The sequence below is a fragment of the Apis laboriosa genome, unplaced genomic scaffold, assembly GCF_014066325.1.
Source record: "Apis laboriosa isolate Shangri-la unplaced genomic scaffold, ASM1406632v1 scaffold1_cov151, whole genome shotgun sequence".
Taxonomy (NCBI): domain Eukaryota; kingdom Metazoa; phylum Arthropoda; class Insecta; order Hymenoptera; family Apidae; genus Apis; species Apis laboriosa.
The window spans coordinates 4,032,223-4,053,985 of NW_025222279.1; the positions used below are offsets into that span (position 1 = coordinate 4,032,223).

The 21,763-nt window shown below is 38.3% G+C and overlaps 1 protein-coding gene across 3 annotated transcripts in view; it reads right to left on the reverse strand.

Moving 5' to 3' along the window:
- Positions 1-21,763, reverse strand: part of LOC122712259 (telomerase-binding protein EST1A-like) — a 134,076-nt gene that overhangs the window by 41,015 nt on the left and 71,298 nt on the right. The window lies entirely within an intron of this gene.

Genomic DNA, 21,763 nt, shown 5'->3' on the forward strand with positions numbered 1-21,763 from the left:
ATATCATTCGTTCGAAAATGAAATGATGAAAGAATGATGAAAGAATGAAATGATGAAAAAAATGAAATGATGAAAGAATGAAGAGGGGGCACGTATTTGTTGTTTCTCTTCGAGGGGAAGAGAAAAGAAGGAGGAGAAAATAAGCAGCGATCGAATTGAAAATCGAATTGGCCGAGGGGAACGCAAAGGGAAAGGGTGAATCCCTCCTCTTGTAAATGGGAATCCGCCGTACACCGCGTACAAACGTATTCCTCCTATGGCGTCTGGCAGTTTAATTTATCGCGTACGAGGATAATAATTAGCCGTTTTAACCGCGTCCCCCAACCGCGTGTGGTCTTCCTCCTCCTCCTCCTCTTCGTCTTCTTCTTCCACGCGTATCGGGGGTTGGGAGTGGAAAAGGTAATTACTTGGTGAGGAAGATTTATAGAAAGGCCTTTTACTAATTGCCAATACGATCATTAGCGAAAATTACGTTTCGTTATATTTCGTCTTGCCTCGAATTTCTCTGCTCTCTGCCTCTGTACAACCACCTCCTTTTTTTCCCACCCCTTTCTCGACGCGGTGTCGAGGTACCTGTTGCCCGTTGTATGCACTCGAGCTTGTCACTCGGGCAGGTAACAGTCGGTGATTTATCAGTCGTTATCGGTGACGTCGGTTCGTTCATCGGCTCGACGATTAATTGCCTCGCCCTTTAATTAATTACGAATTAACCCAGAGTTAATACGTTGACTGCCGCGTCATTCATATATTCGGATGATGTTTACTTACGAAGGATCTTGTATTTGGAAAGATATTTCACAGAAATGTTGTAAAGGTAATATCAAGAATGGTTTATTAAAAATATTATTTAGAATATAAAATTTTGAAGCATTATGTATATGTAGAAAGATTGAGATTGGTCAGGACAATTTGAACATTTGTTGTCTGCTACATATGACTCACTAAGCATAACTCTTTTAACAGAGGAGAAACAGAAATTATAAACACTTGGAAAAGATTTGAACTTCGTTCGTGTAGAGTGGCGAGTGAGCAATGTAACAATGATGGAAACAAATAATACGGGAGATTATTCTTGCTTATTGTACCACCAGCGACTCGCATTACTAAAATATGGGGGGCAGAACTGCGCACGTGGCCTGAAGGAGACTTCGTTGGAAACACGCGCGGCAGTGAACGTGTTAAAGAGGCGAAAAACGATGTTATTCGCGGGTTAAATGCTCGCCGTTGTTTTTCTCGGATCGGAATAGAACAGAATAATTTTAGATTCATCCCTCCAAATAATTATTCTTTCTATACTAGTACTTTTGATATTTTGATTGCTCGTAAAAGGAATACAAATTTTGCAAACTCTGAATTGGCGATGGAAATAAACTTAAGTTGAAGCTAAGTAAATAAACCGCCAATTACTTCTTTTCTTGGAAGTTAAAAATTTGTCGAAACGTGATTACGAAATGATTTCCTCCCCTTACTTCGCTTGCCTAACTTAATCTCTAGAGAAGAAAAACCAGGAGCTTTCGAGATTCGTCGAGTAGAGGATCACAACAACGCTCTAATTATTAACCTCTCTGTCGCGAGACAGAGCTTTCATTATCACTTTCCCCGGCCTCGCGATCCTCCCACCTCCACCCCCAACTCGAAAACTCGGCGAGTATCAGTGGCGGAAGTCGCAACAGTTTGCAGAGGGCCGCCGGCTAATTCGATTGATGCTTGGAACAAGGGGGCAACGAGGCTCGAAAAGGGTATCCTCTCCCCCTCCCTCCTTTCTCCTTCGTAACGAACGCGAGAAAGCGGAGCGTGGAACACCGGTGTCCCGTTTAACGAAGTCGAGGCGAGGTCAGCCTTTCTGTCTCCGGGGCCCGATATTAACGCGATTACCGCGTGAAAATGGGGGAGGGGAGGATGAATCGAGTTAGCCCAGCAGCTGCGGGGATAATTCCATTAGCATCGATTCAGGCGGCGGAGGCGGCGGAGGCTTGATTCGCCGTATTTGGCTCCCATCGTCGTCCATTCGCCGATAATGAATTTTCGCGAGACGTTTAATTCCTCGACCTTCCCCGTTGTCAAATTGACGGAGTTATCGATGGATGGAAGATGGAGAACGTATTGGAGAACGTGGAAGATCTTCGGTAAGCGGGATTGGATGGGACTATTTGTCAACCATGGACACGAGATATTCCGTGAAATACAGTTCATACGATGGACGAAATTATACGTGATGCGATATTCTTTGCACGCAATACTACACGCGTCACAATATCGTTTGTATATAATGTTATAGATGAAATAACATAAATATTCTTTGCAATGGACGAAATATTTCGCGACACAATATTCTTTACGCGATGCAATGGACGAAATATTATGCGATATAATATTGTTATACTATAAATGAGATATTTCGCAATATATTATGCTTGTACAACGCCACAGACGAGATATTTCGCGACATAATATTATTTACACAACGCAATGGACGAAATATTTCGCGATATAATATTGTTATAAATGAGATATTTCGCGAAACAATATCCTTTGTACAACGTCATAGACGAGATATTTCGCGACACAATATTCTTTACGCAACGCAATGGACGAAATATTTCGCGATATAATATTGTTATGCTATAAATGAGATATTTGGCGAAACAATATTCTTGTATAACGCCACAGACGAGATATTTTGCGACATAATATTATTTACGCGACGCAATGAACGAAATATTCCGCTATAATATTCCGATATAATATTGTTATACTATAAATGAGATATTTCGCAATATATTATTCTTGTATAACGCCACAGATGAAATATTTCGCGACATAATATTCTTTACGCAACGCAATGGACGAAATATTCCGCGATGTTATGCTATAAATGAGATATTTCGCGAAACAATATCCTTTGTACAATGCCACAGACAAGATATTTTGCGACACAATATTATTTACGCGATGCAATGGACGAAATATTCCACGACATAATATTATGCTATAAATGAGATATTTGGCGAAACAATATTCTTGTATAACGCCACAGACGAGATATTTCGCGACACAATATTCTTTACGCAACGCAATGGACGAAATATTCCGCGATATAATATTGTTATGCTATAAATGAGATATTTGGCGAAACAATATTCTTGTATAACGCCACAGACGAGATATTTTGCGACACAATATTATTTACACAACGCAATGAACGAAATATTCCGCGACATAATATTGTTATGCTATACATGAAATATTTTGCAATATAATATTCTTGTATAACGCTACAGACGAGATATTTCGCGACACAATATTATTTACGCGATGCAATGGACGAAATATTCCGCGACATAATATTGTTATGCCATAAATGAGATATTTCGCGAAACAATATCCTTTGTACGTCATAGACGAGATATTTCGCGACACAATGTCCTGTGCAATACCATAAATGAGATATTTCGCGTCAAAATATTGTTTGTTCAACGCAATGGAAGAAATAATCCGCGACATAATATCGTTCGTGCAATGCCATACACGAAATATTCCGCGACATAATATCGTTATGCCATAAATGAGATACTTCGCAATACAATATCCTTTGTACAACGCCACAGACAAGATATTTCGCGACACGATTCGTGCAACGCCACAGACGAAATATTCTGCGACGTAATATCGTTATGCAATGCCACAAATGATATACTTCCCAATACAATATCCTTTGTACAACGCCACAGACGAGATATTTCGCGACACAATATCCTGTGCAATACCATAAATGAGATATTTCGCGTCACAATATTGTTTGTTCAACGCAATGGATGAAATAATCCGCGACATAATAATTTCGTGCAATGCCACAAACGAAATATTCCGCGACACGATATCCTTTGTATAACGCCAGAGACGAGATATTCCGCGACACGATTCCTACAACGCAATGGAAATAATCTGCGATATTTCTGCGATGTAATATCGTTATGTAATTCCACATAATAATGAGATATTTCGCGAAACAATATCCTTTGTGCAATGCTGCGAATGAAATATTTCGCGTCACAATATTCTTTGTACAACGCCACAGACGAAATACTTCGCGACACAATATTCTTTACACAACGCAATGGACGAAATATTCCGCAATAATATTGTTATGCCATAAATGAGATATTTTGCGAAACAATATCCTTTGTGCAATGCTGCGAATGAAATATTTTGCGTCACAATATTCTTTGTACAACGCCACAAACGAAATACTTCGCGACCAATATTCTTTAGGCAACGCAATGGACGAAATATTCTGCGATATAATATCGTTAGTGTAATGCCACAAATAAGATTTTCGCGATACAATATCGTTTATTACAACACCGAAGAGAAGATATTTCGTTATAATATTATTTATGCGATAAAAATACAAAATATACAAAATGGAAAAGATATTTCGCGACAAAGTTTTGTTCGAGTAACAGCACGCACGAAGTATCTCGCAAGACTGAATGTTATTCATCGAATTAAAAACAGAACGATAGGACTGATATCGACTTTATAAACAAATTGGGGAATAATACCGTGTCACAGAATATTTCGCCTCTGGCATTGTATACAAACTTTATTGTGTTGTAGAATATCTCTTTGTTATGATAAAGCGATTTATCAATAAAGTAATTTTATCATAATAAATGTACATTCTCTATCAATAATCTTTCCTTTTATATATAAAATATATTCATTAATCGTTCGTAACAATTATATATAAAAAATTATATATAAATTATATATAATTTAATTATATACATAATTATATAAACATATATATAATTAAATTATACATATAATTATATATAAAAAATTATTAAAAATTATTAAAAATTCCACCCAACAATATATTCATATATAATAATCACATAACATTTATGAGCTTAGGATCTCATCAACATTCTAAAAATCCCTTATCTAATTAACAAATCGTTTTACAAGACACACACAAGGATATCGAAAAATTGATTCTTCTGGAAAAATATAAAATTAATCGTCCATTACGTATCCTGCAATTTTATCGAAGCTAATCTCTTGCAAAAACAAAAAAATAAAAAAGAACAAGAGTCAGAGTTAATAAAATCACACAAGGTTAACACCGCTCTTACACTCTGCCAACGAGAACGAGAACGAGAACGAGGGATTCATCGAATAAATCATGCCTGTTGATTCGAGGACATAAGAGAGCGGAGGGACAGAGCCGTGACAGCGATCGGTAAGGGTCGTCCGTGCGTGAAAATCCGACGAAGGCCGTGACGAGATTCATCGTATGCCCTGTGTTACACATAGGTGTGAACAAGCCTTTACATTCGCGGACCAGCGGCTAGTTTTACTGGATTTATGATTTAACGCTCGTCCCTCCGCAGAATATGCAACGAATGCAACGCGCATCGAGAGAGAGAGAGAGAGAGAGAGAGATGATCCACGACTATCTTGCACGAACAGATAATACTCATTATAAATGATGATAATTATTAAAAAGGAATGACCATTCTACGGTTACAAAAAAACGAAATCGAATGTAAATTGCGACTTAAAACGCCACTTGGAAAATAAGGTGGACGATTTTGATGGAAAATTTGGAAACAAGTTTAATATAAGATCTGTTGAAGCGTAAATTTAAAAATTTGCAAATCTCGCTCCGAGTTCGATTGGATTTGTGGTTTCGAGAAAGATATTTTGCCTTCCTGTTGCGGGGTGCAACGACGATGGCGTGATCGTGATATTTTTTTTATTCGTAGCTATTATTTTTTCGTCGCGATATATTCCAGGAAATATCGATCATCGAGTAGAAATGAGAATAAAAGGAGGAGAGATTGGGAGCATTGGAATCACTGTGGTGGATATTTATCGTGTCCATCTTGGAACCGTGACAGAAGATGTACAATGTTGCAAGCGCGGATTGATCGAGCGGAACGTCGAGGAGGAACGACGCGTTTCACTCATGCGATCGTCTACGATCTTCTAGAGATGGATCCATCTCGATGCTGAGAATAATTGGACGTCGGTGAATTTTATACGTGACACGCATAAATCTCGCGCGCTTATCCGTCTCGGCAATAACTCGTTTCCGAGATGATCCAAGATAGAAACAAATTTTAAGAGAAAATTCTATATTTATATTCCTCTTTCTACGAGAAAATCATTACCAACGAAAACATCCTCTTGAACAACTAATTTCAATTCACTCGTGCACCCTTGATAGAGTATATCCAAGAAAAAAGAATCGAATCACAATATATATAACTTTTACTAGGGAAAAAAAAATCGATCGAAAGTTCTCACGCACTTCGTTCATCATCCTCGATGAACGAATCAACCTTCTCCAGTTTATCGTGAAAATTGATGATTTCACCTAAGACGAGCAACATAACGAGAGGGCATGAATCGGGTGGAGCTATGGTGGCACGCAAAGAAGCTGGTCGTCGGCCGTAGGCGCCTGGCGCCAAGTCACCTCGCCTCGAGACGTTTCGAGACGCCGTATGAACGTACCATAAGGCTCCGCGATGCGTATAACACGAAGCGTCCTTGGCGGTAATCTTTTCTTTTCTTTTTTTTTCCCCCTTTCTTCACCATAGTGGATAGTGATGGGAAACTCGAACGTGGTCCCCTCTGATAGATGGATAGATAGATCGAAAGAAAGAAAGGAAGGAAGAAAGAAAGAAAGAGGGAAACGCGGAGCCGCGAGTAAGAGAAACAGACGAGGAAGAGGCGAGAGAGGCGGTCGTTATGCCCGCCGTGTACGCGAGTTAAGTTATCGTAAACTGGTTTGGCCGGGGAATGGCGCGCGGACGATTTAATAAAATGGCGCCAGCCAACTAGCTGGATATCCGATTACGATATCCACAGCGCCGGCAGCGACCGGGCTCAGGAGCACTGATAAATTCCGCGAGAAAACGATTGGGAACGTGTGTCGATAACCCTCGGGGACACACGAGGAGTTACGTGTCCTCGACGCTACCGCTAATCGAACGAAACCGCTGTCCAACGGTTCGTGAACAGTCGTGCGAGATCGGCTGGTCACGTGACTGGGCGTTCGTGACCGATCGGTAAAGATGTCGGTTCTTTATGCTATTTCGGTAGTCGTGCTTTTTTTTTTCTTTTCTTTTCTTAGTACAAGCAACTTATCGATACACGTAAGCACTTACGTATAATTTTAACGATCTTTCAACAAGTTTACATAGATTTTTCTTGGAAACTTGTTCCCTCCCCGGTAACTCGATCCGGAAAGAGAAATATCGAATCTGGAAAGTTGTCCGTTTCGATTTTAAACGGACCTTTCTTAATCTTAATCTCGATCGATTCGATCTAAAAAAAAAAAAAACCTATTAACAACAATCTTGAAATCGAATTAAGTGCATCCATTCCACGATCCCACAACCAAGATCTCGCTGCATCCCGATATATATTTCTCGCACAATGTAGCATTGGTGGTATCTAAGATCGAAGCAACATAATAAACCTTTATCAAGGTAAACACGGGAGAAACAACCGACGTTATCATACCGCTATAATCTGATGTTTAAATCGAACTAACATCCCTAACTTTCGATCAACGGCGTATATCTACCTTGTTCGTGCAGAACTTCGCAAGAACAAGAAGAAGAACAAGAACAAGAACAAGAAGAAGAAGAACAAGAAGAAGAAGAAGAAGAAGAGAAGGAAGATGCAGGAACAACAGCAGTTGGGAAGAAGAGGAAAGGAAAAAGGAAGGATAAGAGAGCAAGGGGAGGGGGATTTATTCGTCTGCAAATTAGTCACGAAGTCGGCAGATCGGAGTGGCAGAGCGAGGATAGCGATGGCGCGAACTGTGGTAGCTGCGATAGTGGTATAGTTGAATAGCTCCTACTTGAAGGCACCGAGAGAGCTCAACGTACGACCTTGGGGAGGCCTTGCGAGGTCGCTGACATGATTCCGTCCTGTCCACGAGCCTCGAAAGATCGGTTGGGATTAGAAGAGGGGCAGGGAGAAAAATGGGAGGGGGAGTGCAGAGGGGAGAGAGAGAGAGAGAGAGAAAGGGAGGCGGTTGAAGAAGCCACATCTTATCATATCCTCCGCGTCATCTTTATACGAGGCCAGCTTTTTTATCCCTCGTGACGCGGGATAACCTGGCCAGGACTTCTATCTTCGTGTCGCGGATACGTAATTTACGTGGATCTAAGGTCGCCGGGTAACCGAGCGTACGTGGCCGCTCTCTTCTCTAACGAGTTCCTTGAAATCTTGTTTACGTTGATGGTCTTCCTAGGTTGAGCGGGAATCGCGGAGCTGGATCTGTTTAGGTAGGTTGACAGTTTTCTCCTCTTTCCTTTTCTTTCTTTTTATTCGTATTTATCGAATGATACCGATGAAATAAATTAACTGGTCGAGGACACTTTTTCTTCTTCTTCTAAGGACGCCATACTTTTATCTTGTAGACAGATAGAGCAAAAAGAAGATAAATTAGACGAAGAGAGGTTTCAAGTATGGATGAAATGAATCGACTTGCCAAAGACAATTATTTCTTCCGAGGTCTTTCTTCTTTTATTTCTATTTTCTTCTGGTTTTGTTTTATTTATTTATTTATTTATTTATTTTTTTTTTTTTTGGGAAGATACGAGCGAAAGAGTTTTACAGTTTATCGGACAAGAAATTAACATGGGAGTCGCGCGTATTACGGAAGAAACATCTATCACGGGAGGGAGAAAAATCAGGATGCTCTCGTCCCGGGCAACAATCTTATTTTGACTTTAATTATACACCCGAGGCGCGTTTAACGTCGGCCAGAGGTAGGGTGGGGGGGAAAGAGAGAGTAAAAAAAGGGAGGGAGGGGGGAAAAGGAAACGATTTTGCAACGGCATCAAACCACGCGAGCTCATCCTCCGCTTCCCGACCATCACCGTGTCATCCCTTTTCCTCGGCCCCATCTCTTTCTCTTTCTCTCTCTCTCTCTCTTTCTCTCTCTCTCTCTCTCTCTCTCTCTCTCTCTCTCTCTCTCTCTCTCTCTCTCCTCTGGTAATTTTCCTCTTTTAATACGGCGCGGAGGCAGGAAGGCTCGAGCTTCCTATAATCATACGGCTGGAAATGATACTTCGATACGTAGTAATGACCGTGAATATTACGTGGAACTAAACAACAAGTCGGCCCGTCGACTCGCCTCGACGCGCTTCCGACGACGAACAAACTAAACACGTCTCTCTTTCGTGTCCTTAAACGTTAAAACGATAATTCCTCGAAATTTTAACGAGGCGAGATTTATCTTCGTCGAAATTATCGATCGCCAATTTGAAATTCAATTTCGAACAATCGATTATTTCCAACTGTTCCATTCTCTTTTCTCCTCCTTCTTTCCACTATTTTTCTCTAAAAACGAAACGAAAAAAACAAAATTAAACTCGTTGTTAAACGAAACAAAACCGATTCACTCCGCGATTCTTGTTCGTATGAGAAGCGGAGCCTAGTTGAAAAGGACGATGCGTTTTTAATGGGATTCCTCCTCGGCTGCTTTTACACCTTCGACGGACTTCGTTCTTTCGTGGTTTTTTTTTTTTGCTTTTCTCTTTTTCTCTCTCTTTCGTCGCGGCGCGTGGAAATTGAGATAAAAACACGAGGGAAATATTCGAATATTTTATTTCCTGCCGGTAATAAAATATGGTTTGATTCGTAGGCTGTTGACTCGGAATCTTTCACGTAGACGCGTGTCTTACGGATGAGAAAGGAGAAGTGGAGCAAGTTTGACCGATCGAGTCACATTTCTATGTAGATCGTTCGAAAAGAGGCTCGTGTTCCTCTTGAAGAGGAGCAAATGTGATTAAAAAGGAAGCAATGAGATTGTTCCCGATGGATCATCATAAAGCGCTGACGAGATCAAAGAAAATTCGATCGAATACAGAACACGAATTTCAACGAAATTTTTTAATATTTTTCTTATTCAAGGAACCGATTTCCATCCGATCATCTGTCAGATTACATCGTTTTAATTTTACAATTTCGACAGTTTTTTGCTCTGGTCAAAAACAAATTTCAACGAAATTTTCTAATGTTTCTTCTTACTCAAGGAACCGATTTCCATCCGATCAGATCGTTGCATCGTCTTAATTTTACAATTTCGACAGTTTTTTGCTCGTACAAAATTGATCTAATACTTGATGGTCGGCCAGAAAACAAATTTCAACGAAATTTTCTAATGTTTCTTCTCACTCAAAGAACCGATTTCCATCCGATCAGGTCGTTGCATCGTCTTAATTTTACAATTTCGACAGTTTTTTATTTTAGCTCGTGCAAAATTGATCGAACACTCGGCCAGAAAACGAATTTCAACGAAATTTTCTAATGTTTCTTCTCACTCAAAGAACCGATTTCCATCCGATCAGATTATTGCAATCTTAATTTTACAATTTCTATAGTTTCTTGCTCGTACAAAATTGACGAATACTCAACAATCGACCAGGAAACGAATTTCAACGAAATTTTCTAATGTTCTTCTCACTCACGGAACCGATTTCCATCCGATCAGATCGTTGCATCATTTTAATTTTACAATTTCTATAGTTTCTTACTCTTGTACAAAATTGACGAATACTCAACAGTCGACCAGAAAACGAATTTCAACGAAATTTTCTAATGTTCTTCTCACTCAAGGAACCGATTTCCATCCGATCAGATTATTGCAATCTTAATTTTACAATTTCGACAGTTTCTCTTTAGCAAAATTGATCGAACCACTCGGCCAGAGAACGAATTTCAGAGGTCAAAACCTCGGGCCGATACTAATCTCTCGCCCCTCGAGGGATGCTCCCGTCCGTGGATGATTCCCTTTACCTGGAGTTTCCGCGTTTCAGAGGCGTGAAATATCGCCTTTGCCCCGAAGCGGCCGTAAAATCCACTCGAATATCTTTCGCTCCTCCGCTCCTCCCTCCCGCTCCGTGATCGCTTTCTCGGAAGATAAAAGCAGAATTCCGGGCGAATAAAGGAAGCGGGGATCGGGATGGAAACTTGGTTATTCGAGATGCCTTGCATCTTTGGAATGCCTATGGGTATTTGGAGAATACCTCGCGAGGGGGAAACGGACCACGCGCCTCGCCCGACGGATGGCTCCGATGCTCCGTTTGCATTACGCAGGATGGACAAAGGAGAGAGGATCGAGAAGTGGTGACTGGTGTCTGGATATGAATAGTATATTCCACTAGAACCTGTGTTTGCTTTTTCCAAGATAAATTCTAGCCTGCCCACTCGGCCACGCGTTCATTTCATCGTTTCGATTTTTCCTTCCCCGAGGAAGGAATTTCGTTATATCCCCATTGTAATTTCCTACCGCTTTTAACTTGCATAAATATGTTTGTGCAAGAAGTTGTTCAGTTCCACTTCGATTCACGACTCGATCGTTATTCCATCCATTATATGCAGCTATGATATTCTCCGTTTGATATTTGGACGGGGGATGCGATATTTAACTCTGTTCGCGAATGATCCAGAGAACGATCGAGAAACGAGACGGCGTGGATCCGATGAACGGATCTGCACGTGTAATAATCTCCACCAAGATGAGGCCTCTCTCTCTCCTGCGTTCATTTGACTCCTTTTTGCACGCGAAATATCACTGTTGTTAAGAATTCCTTGTTGTCGGCAATGGATACTTGTCTTTCGAGTTTCGAGTCATAAATGTATCTCGCACAGAGAATCTATTCTCGAAATTTTTTTGAATATTTTAAAAACATTCGAACATTCGATTATTTGAAAATATTATAAATATACATGTTAACGATATATGTTAGGATACACATTTAATAAATTTAATAATTTATGATAGTAATAACTGACTTGTCTTTTGAGTCTTTTGAATCTTTTTCGCATGGCCGAACTCGAGACGAATTTCTTATGGCTAATAATTCAAAATGATTTCGCGCACGAATTAACATATATCTTTTAAACTTTTATATTTTAATATTTTATATATCTTCACGTATAAAGAAAGAGAATTCATTGAATATTAAATTTTATATATTGTTGTTATATTTTTGTGTGATATCTCTTCTTAACTCCTGTTAATATAATACTACTTTTTTTTACACCTCTTACTTCATCACTTACTCTTCTCCTCTCTTCAATTTCTTTACGAATGGAAGTCATTTTTAATAATAAAAAATCAAGTTCGTCTTCGCTCGAATCATTATCACGTTCCATCCTTACAAAACTCAAAAACTTTGAAAGTAATATTCCTATTATTTCTTCACGAACTTGTCAAACTAACCCCAAACTCGAACTAACCCCGAAGATCACGATCCAATTTGAGATAAAAAAATTTAGCTATTCACATTGTATTATTCTAACAAGATTAGAATACACAATGAGCTTAGGAAAGCTATTTATAAAAAGCGATATTATATAACAAAAAATCAATCATAAATAAATATTGTTCGAATCCAAGTGATGCCTCTCGAGTTATCGCATCAAACCATACGGTTCCCAAGAATTATCATTCGAGTGTGAAGAGTTGTTAATATTCATAAATATTAAATAATAGTAAATAACCGCAATAATAATTTATAATAATCGCCCAACATGGGGTTAAAGCAATTCCAAATCATCCCCCTCGAGCAAGTCTATAATCCTTCGTAATCCAGAAACAAAAGCAAAGATTGCAAATCTTATAGAATCCACACAAGGCACAGAATCGTTAGCCAAAAAACGATCGAGGATTCCAACTTTTTCCTTTTTCGTGGGTGATAAAAAAAAAATAATAAAATATATATATATATATTTTATTATTTTATTATTTTATTTATTTTATTATTTTTTATAAATATATATATATATATTTATAGCACGAAAGTGAGCGATATTGGGTCCAGAAAATCTAGCTATTCAATATTGTATTATTCTAATAAGATTATACGTAATGAGCTTAGGAAAGCTATTCATAAAAAGCGATATTCTAAAAAAAAAAATCAATCATAAATAAATATTGTTCGAATCCAAGTGATGCCTCTCGAGTTATCGCATCAAACCATGAGATGCTCAAAAATCATTCGAGCCATGTAAGGCGATTATTATAAATTTTATTACATTAAAGCAATTCTAAATCGTTCCTCTCGAGCAAGTCTTGCGTAATCCGGAAACAAAAGCAACGATCGCAAATCTTATAGAATCCACACAAGGCACAGTATCGTTAGTCAAAAAACGATCGAGGATTCCAACTTTTTCCTTTTTCGTGGGTGGTAAAAAAAAAATAATAAAATATATATATATATATTTATAGCACGAAAGTGAGCGATATTGGGTCCAGAAAATCTAACTATTCAATATTGTATTATTCTAATAAGATTATACGTAATGAGCTTAGGAAAGCTATTCATAGAAAGGGTTATTCTAAAAAAAAAATCAATCATAAATAAATATTGTTCGAATCCAAGTGATGCCTCTCGAGTTATCGCATCAAACCATGAGATGCTCAAAAATCACTCGAGTGAATAATTTATAATCGCCTTACATAGAATTAAAGCAATTCCAAATCATCCCTCTCGAACAAATCTTGCGTAATCCACAAAAGCAACGATTGCAAATCTTATAGAATCCACACAGAATCCAACAGTATCGTTAGCCAAAAAACGATCGAGGATTCCAACTTTTTCTTTTTATATGAGTTTTATTTAAAAAAAAAAATAAAATAAAATATATATATATATATAAATATAGCGCGAAAGTCGGGTCCAAGACATATCCACGTGCCTTAAATGAACGCTTATGTAAATAAATGTAAACGTAAGCGCAGGCTCGCCTCGGTTGAGAAAGTGGCGAGAAAGAGGGAAACAAGAAAGAGAATATCGAAGATACGTAACGTTGGTCGTTCGAGTAAATTGGTGGTCTCTCTCTTTCTCTCCGCCATTGATGCATGGGGTAATGTTATGAACCGGCCACACTCCGACTCATGCATATTCACGCAAGCCTCCCGATCTCGTTGTCCTTGGCCATGAGATTCGGAACCCGAGATCATTCATTCGATTCGATCTTTTCGTGTTTCCCCCTCCCTCCCTTCCTCTGTGTCCCTCGTAAACAGATTCAGCACGGTGTTTTGTACGAGTGATTTTATCTTTCGATAAGAATCAAGTATTGAATTTTCGATACACCTCGGCTTCTTAGATTTATAAACCCTTCGCTCGAGCAATTTCTGCTAGATCTCGTTGATCTAGCAGATCGAAGAGATATTGAATTTGGCTCTTTATTAGGGAATATTGTAAACTTATACTTTAAAATGAAGATAAAGTATATTTTTCTGAAACTATGATGTCTCTTGAACATTAGTTCAGATTCGGCAAAGGTATTATAGTTTCGTAAAGTTTAGTAAACTTATACTTTAAAATGAAGATAAAGTATATTTTTCCGAAAAAATATACTTTAAAATGAAGATAAAGTATATTTTTCTGAAAAAATATACTTTAAAATGAAGATAAAGTATATTTTTCTGAAACTATGATGTCTCTTGAACGTTTCGACAATGATGGCAAAGGTATTATAGTTTCGTAAAGTTTAGAAGAAATACATAAATATATTTCAAAAAATTTGGCAGACAATCAACAACGATATTATAGTGATATGTCAATAACACGTCTAATAATTCGATTACAGGGTAAATGAAACAAATGGAGGAAGATTGCGCAAAAAAAGAAAGAAAGAAAGAAAGAATTTTAATCACGGTCGATAGACGATGAGGTTATTGGTGGTGAGTTGAATCGCGAGTGTCTCGACGCGTGTTTTAACGAAAAAAATTAATTGTAATTCCCATCTGACGTTGATGAATCGCGTTGATTTTTCGTCAAGTGAAATTGTGCCGCATGCAAAATTGTACACGCCAGTTTCATTAATCCTAACGAGCAGCCACCTCGCTAACGACCCGTTGTTAATATAGATAAGGTAATTGGAGCAACGTGATCGTAAGAGATAACGCTTACGAGGGAAATAAGCCGTTTTATTTTTACAAATTACGGTCAAATCTCGGCTGATCGAGATTGTAACGCGTTAAACGATATTTGACGAGAGAGATATGTCCATTCCATTGCGCATAAAGCGAGAACAAGCTTTCCATCGTTCCGTCGTCGAATCCTTTAAAAATATCCCTGTGTACATTCGTCCATTAAGCGATAGCTCATTTGAAAGCTCATTGAAAGATATTTTAACCCTTTGCACTCCACTGTTTCGAACCAGCAACTCCAGACTCAGACCCGCGCATTCGGTGGCCTCATAAGATTACCATAAGATAATTACTCGTAAGATAAGATTACACCTCGTAAGATTATACATAAAGGAATCTATTTATGAAGCGATATTCTAAAAAAATCGAATATAAATAAATATTGTCATCGTTCAAGTTGCCGCAACGATCCCAGTGATGCCGGAGAGTCAAGGGTTGGAGAGCAAAGGGTTAAGTAACATATCGGAATAACACTACTCCACGATCCTTTAAAATTCCAAACTTATATAATAATACGTCATACACAACGAATTCATTCTTCGAAACTTCACAATCGAAACAGCAACTGCAACTTTCGATTTCCCATCGTTATTTTAACTTTTATCGTTAATTTCTTTTTATTTTAATTAATTTATATTTTATATTATCGTTAATTTCCTGAATAATAAATATCATCCTCTTCGATAAAGGAGATCGATATTCGAAAACGGGCCGATAGAATGATAAAACTCGTTAGAACTGGAGTCGAGTCGAGAAACAACCGTTTCTTCTCCCTTCGGCCGAGAGAAGACGGCAAGAAACGGTGGTCAACGGTGGCAGTGTTGTCACGCGCGAAAACAATATCAATCGGACGGAGCGAAACGTCGTAAAGCAAAGCGTGGAGGGGATCCGGAAAAACGAAATACCGACGACCGCGTCGCGATGCGGTCGATCCGCAAAAAAGGAAAACGAAAGAAAGAAAAAAAAAAAAGAAAAAGGTCCACTTTGAAACAATGTACTTGCCCTATCCCGATTATCCAACGATCCAACGGTGGCGTAGATGCGGTCGACGATCATCTCTCTCGTCAACAATGTCGCCTCGTCCTCCTTCTTCCATATATATGTATATACATACACACACACACATATATATACATATATATATACATATATATTCGATTTATCCTCGCTCCTACGTGGAGCGATCGAACGAATCACGGATCGTGTTCCGCGAGATACTTCCCCCTCCCCCACCCCGGTCACGTAGAGTCAGTCATCACGGTCCTCGCTCGTGCAGAAAATTCCAGGACGGGGTGGAATGTCTCGGCGGAGAGCCGCATTGCGGGTAAAAAAAAAAAAAAAAAAAAAAAAAAAAGGACTGGTGTGAGGGAGGGGGACAGGTTGGTGGAAGAGGGGCGTCTCGCCCTTTTTCTCGTCCCTTCGTGGGAGTCCTCCGCGTTATTTCGTCCCATTACATCCTTTCGACCGTAATCGAATTCCCACGGGTCGCGAGATCCATCTCCACCGCGTCTTCTTCGTTCGTAGATAATAAATTGATAAGATAAAAATTGTTTGAAATAATAATAATAATAATAATAATAATAATAATAATAATGAAAAGGAAAAGAAAAACGAAACGAATGTTTTCGATGGCGAAGCCGACCATGGCGTCGGCTGTAATGGGACGTAGAGAGGCGCGCACGTGCGTGGTGCGCGCGTGTGTAAGTAATCGACCACCCGGGCAAAACGTCTTGTCGCGGATAGATAAACTTAATAGCTCCATCCATTCACCGCCACCGATTATTGTTAGCGCGCGGCCGGTAAGAACGAGCTTATTACTCGGCTGCGAACGTTCGTCGAATTCCTTTGTATCCTGCAGCTGTTCGTCTTCCCTCGCCACCGTTCCCCCCCCCTCACGGTCAACCGTGACTCTTTCTCCTTGCTTACTTCCTCGCCAATTAAAATTGCTTCCGCGTTCCGAATTTTCGAAACAACGAAACAGAAAAAACTCGCTGTGGAAAATTTTTAAGATCAAGATCGACGAAAGAATTCTTCTCATTTCTTTCTTCCTCCACGAAAATTACTTCGCCCTCGAAATACGAAAATACGAAATACGATATAAATTTATAGAAATATTTTCGTATTATTATCGATAAATTTATAGAAATATTTTCGTATCATTATCGATAATCCCTCTGTTCTGGTTTTTTTTTTTTGCTGGTTATATATACAACGTTATTCGGGATGAAAGGGTAACGAAAATTCCACGGGGAGGAACGATCAGAGAATTCGAGAACCCTCCCGAATCCTTGGACTATTGAGATGTTCGCCCAGATTTACTGCGACTCGCTGCGATAAAAGTGAACGAAACGAGCCATCCAAGAATCCTCGCGATCGTTTAATCCCATTGGATGGGAAGAGGGACTCCCTACGTCTTGCCGAGGAGAACGAGGGGAGATGGATTTACGTTTCGAGTTCTAGGTACGTCTTACGACGATTATTTTTTCTTTTTTTTTTTTTTTTTTTTTCTTTTTTTCCTTCCCTCTTTTTTTTTCATTGCAGTCGGATGAATTACGACTTATCTCTCTGGGATGACGCGGTTCGTTTATTTATCCGTCGCCACGAAATGAAAAGCGAGAGAAGAGGTGAAACGGGACGAAAGTAGATATTACCAGTCACGGCCGGCCAGACTTCCGTTCTTCCCTCTTCATCGATGATGACCATTTCTCTTAATATTCTTCTCTCTCTCTCTCTCTCTCTCTCTCCCTCTCTCTCTCTCTCTCTCTGTTTCTTCCCATCCATCCAGCTCCGACCGTTCGCTGGCTCGTTTCGAGGGGAATATATGTGACGTTTGGTTACAAAGGACGAGGTTCATTGCCATTCAACGTATACCGGTTTATCCCGATTTTCGATTCCTAGAAATCCTAGAATCCTAGGATCGATGGGGTTTCGAATAGCGGTTATAATGGCCGTCTGATGGCGCGTTTAAAAAGATTGTGGTTGAAAGAAGATACAGGGTTGGCGATTGAGAAGGGGGAGTGACGCAGTGTTTCTCAACTCAAAGTGAAAGGATATATATATATATATTTTCGAGATTAAAATATTGGAATTCGTCCATTTTTTTTTTTTTTTTTTTTTGATTTGTATTTTATATCGTAACGTGAACAATTTTAATGAGTGTTTGAAAACATTATGTTTAAATATTATATTAAAAATTTGTTTTCTTTTTATTAATTATAATGGTATAAGGTGGATAGACGATCGGGAAGATAAAATTGGAATATAACGATGAGAAAAGCGCGGAGATAGATGAGAAGAGGTATTTAATTTCGAATAAAAGTATATAATTAACAAGACAATATTTTTCTTTAATATCTCGTATCCCTTGCTCCTTACCTTAATTAAGACGATTTCAATCGGTGATCCTCTAATTAATCCCAACTCCCAATTATCCCGTAATTTGTACGAATGAATAAAGCATAACGTTCTTCTCGCTTGAAATAATATCGAACAATTATAAAAATCGCCATGAGAAATCCCAATTTTCCCACCCATTGCGCTTTATCCTTTCCTTGTATGCTCGAAAAACGTATTCCACGATCCTATATTTATTATATCAAATAATAAAGTTCTGATTGAAAATACACGTAATTCGTATACAGTAAGGATAATCTAATCTCCGTTTAATCCGAGGAATTTTATATCCTATCCACTTGTACAACATTATTAAAGTGATGATAATTGTTGAAAAAAAAAGCTTTGAACGTGGAGAACACGCGTGAAAAAACGCGAAAAAAATGGAGTCAGAATTTTAATTCGATTGACGAATTCTTGAAAGAGACACGTATGCGTAGGATCATTGCAATAGTTGATATTAAGCGAAACAGGTGGAGAAGAGAAGATTGACAGTGGACAGAAACGACAGGTGGAACATTGGTCGCGTTTTATTGATGATCGGTGTACGATTAATACCCATTTCATCTCTCGAATGATCATGCACAAACGTGTACTCGATCGAAACGTAATAACGTGTGCGGCCGCAATTTAATGGATTAAATGGCGGTTAAATTGGCGTGGAGTTAATTCGCCATGGTAAATGAAACGTGGTATCAACTGTTCTCTCTTTCTCTCTCTCTCTCTCTCTCTCTGTCTCGTTCATATTTTGCATGTCAATTACCATCCGCCATTGGTTTTCGCGTGAAACTCGTTCGCGTCGTCGTTGAAAGCCCGATGCATATGGAAATATTTGAAAGCGGCCAAGTTTGGATTAATCGGAACTTTTAAAAAGGAATAATGTTTTTAAATCGGGGGTGGGAACCTCGAAAAGCTTCGTGGAAATTTACGATCGCGTTAAAAATTTGAAAAAGAAAAATTGGAGGCTTCTGGGTAATGGGTAGTTAAAGGATAAATAAAGTTTGGAAAAATTAAACGACGATGAAAGCTTAATTAATTCCTTTCACCAATAACCATTTTCCAAAAAAATCCTCCACACGCGTGCTTATATCCTTTTATCAAAATTATCATTGATCAGACTTCTCAACGATGATAACATTTTCAAACGTTTAAAAAATCCTCCACATTCGTTCCCCAATATTAAAATTAAAATCAAACTTCTCGACGATAATGACAGTGTCCTACTATTTTTTGCACACCATCATTTTCCAAAAAATTTCTATACATTCGCGCCGCCATATTAAAATTAAAGTTAGACTTCTCGACGATGATAACATTTTTTAAACGTTTAAAAAATCCTTCGCATTCGTTTCCCAATATTAAAATTAAAATCAGATTTCTCAACGACAACGACAGTGTCCTATTATTCTTTGTACGTCATCATTTTGCAAAAAAATTCCAAACATTCGCGCCATTATATTAAAATTAAAGTTAAACTTGATGTCGACGATGTTGTTCTTTCTTTCGCGATCAACGATGATTTTCCAAAAAATTTCTATACATTCGCGCCGCTATATTGAAATTAAAATCAGATTTCTCAAAAATGATGACATCGTATTATTCTTTATACATCATTTTCCAAAAAATTTCTATATTAAAAAATTTCTATATTTTTTAAATATTTAAAAAATCCTCCATATTCGTTCTCCAATATTAAAATTAAAATCGACGACAGTGTTCTATTATTCTTTGCACGCCATCATTTTCCAAAAAATTTCTATACATTCGCGCCATTATATTAAAATTAAAGTTAGACTTGATCTAACTCGACGATAATATCTTCTTGTTCTTTCTTTCAACGATAATTTTCCAAAAAATTTCTACACGCACCACTATATTAAAATTAAAGTTAGACTTTTCGACGATGAGGATAATGTCTTATTGTTCTTTCTTTCACGATCAACGATGATTTTCCAAAAAATTTTTATACATTCGCGCCGCTATATTAAAATTAAAGTTAGACTTCTCGACGATGATGTCTTATTGTTCTTTCTTTTGCGTTCAACGATGATTTTCCAAAAAATTTCTATACGCACCACTATTAAAATTAAAGTTAGACTTCTCGACGATGACAACATTTTTTAAACATTTAAAAAATCCTCCACATTCGTTCCCCAATAATAAAATTAAAATCGACGACAGTGTCCTATTATTCTTTGGATCATTTTCCAAAAAATTTCTATACGTTCGCGCCGCTACATCGAAATTAAAGTAAAGACTTCTCGACGATGACAACATTTTTTAAACGTTTAAAAAATCCTCCACATTCGTTCCCCAATATTAAAATTAAAATCGACGACAGTGTCCTATTATTCTTTGGATCATTTTCCAAAAAATTTCTATACGTTCGCGCCGCTACATCGAAATTAAAGTAAAGACTTCTCGTCGACGATGACAATATCTACTGCAATTCTTCCCACTAAAGATCAATGATCGCGATATCGAGAAAAATTCCGTACCGTACGACGACATATCAGAAATACCGGGAACGCATTATGAAACGTTACACGCATCGTAAAACGCGTGATTTATGATTCTGGATCCGGAAAGAGCTGAGAGATCCAACGAGATTTAACGATGAAAGGCAAACGAGGCGGGGATAATCTCGAGGAAAGTTCACAGTTGGCATACGACGACTCCGCGCGAAAGCAGTTTTTTCTCACGATGAAAATCGTGGCATCGTTATCCCAGCCACGTGTTAAGAGGGCAGATGAGTAATTATCCAACGACACGCGTGATTTACGGCGAAGACCGTTTAATAACATTCAACCGTTCAATTCCGCGAGATGGTTGTTGTTGACCGACTATAATCAATGTCACCGAACAGGTTGTCCAATATTCTTCTCCCCGGCAATTGCGAATGGAGAGATAATAATAGAAAATACAGTACAATACGGTAATGGTAGCCATTATTGTCGACATATTTATATATATATATATATATATATATATATATATATATAATGAGAGAAGAGAATTTTGGAATTAATATTTCTCGAATCTGCCTCGCGTTGAAAGGAAGGAGCAGGTGTAACAACAAGTCTCGCACGCGTGTATTTCCAATTTATTAAACGGCTAATAATCTCTTCATAAATAAATCCCCTCGGGATCCTTTCTCTACTTTTGTACCCGCCGTTAACATTTTTCAAATTTCCCGACTCGAGGTTTATTATTATACAACCGATAATTTTTCATAACTGCCTCCATCATTTTTCTACGTCCCATTATTTTTTCTCACATAAAATATATTTCCCATTCCCCTAATAATAAATTCTTACGGCCAATAATTTTTAGTAATTACGCGTATTCCTTCATTCAACCTTCGTTCCCCGATACGTTCCGCGTTTCCTCCCC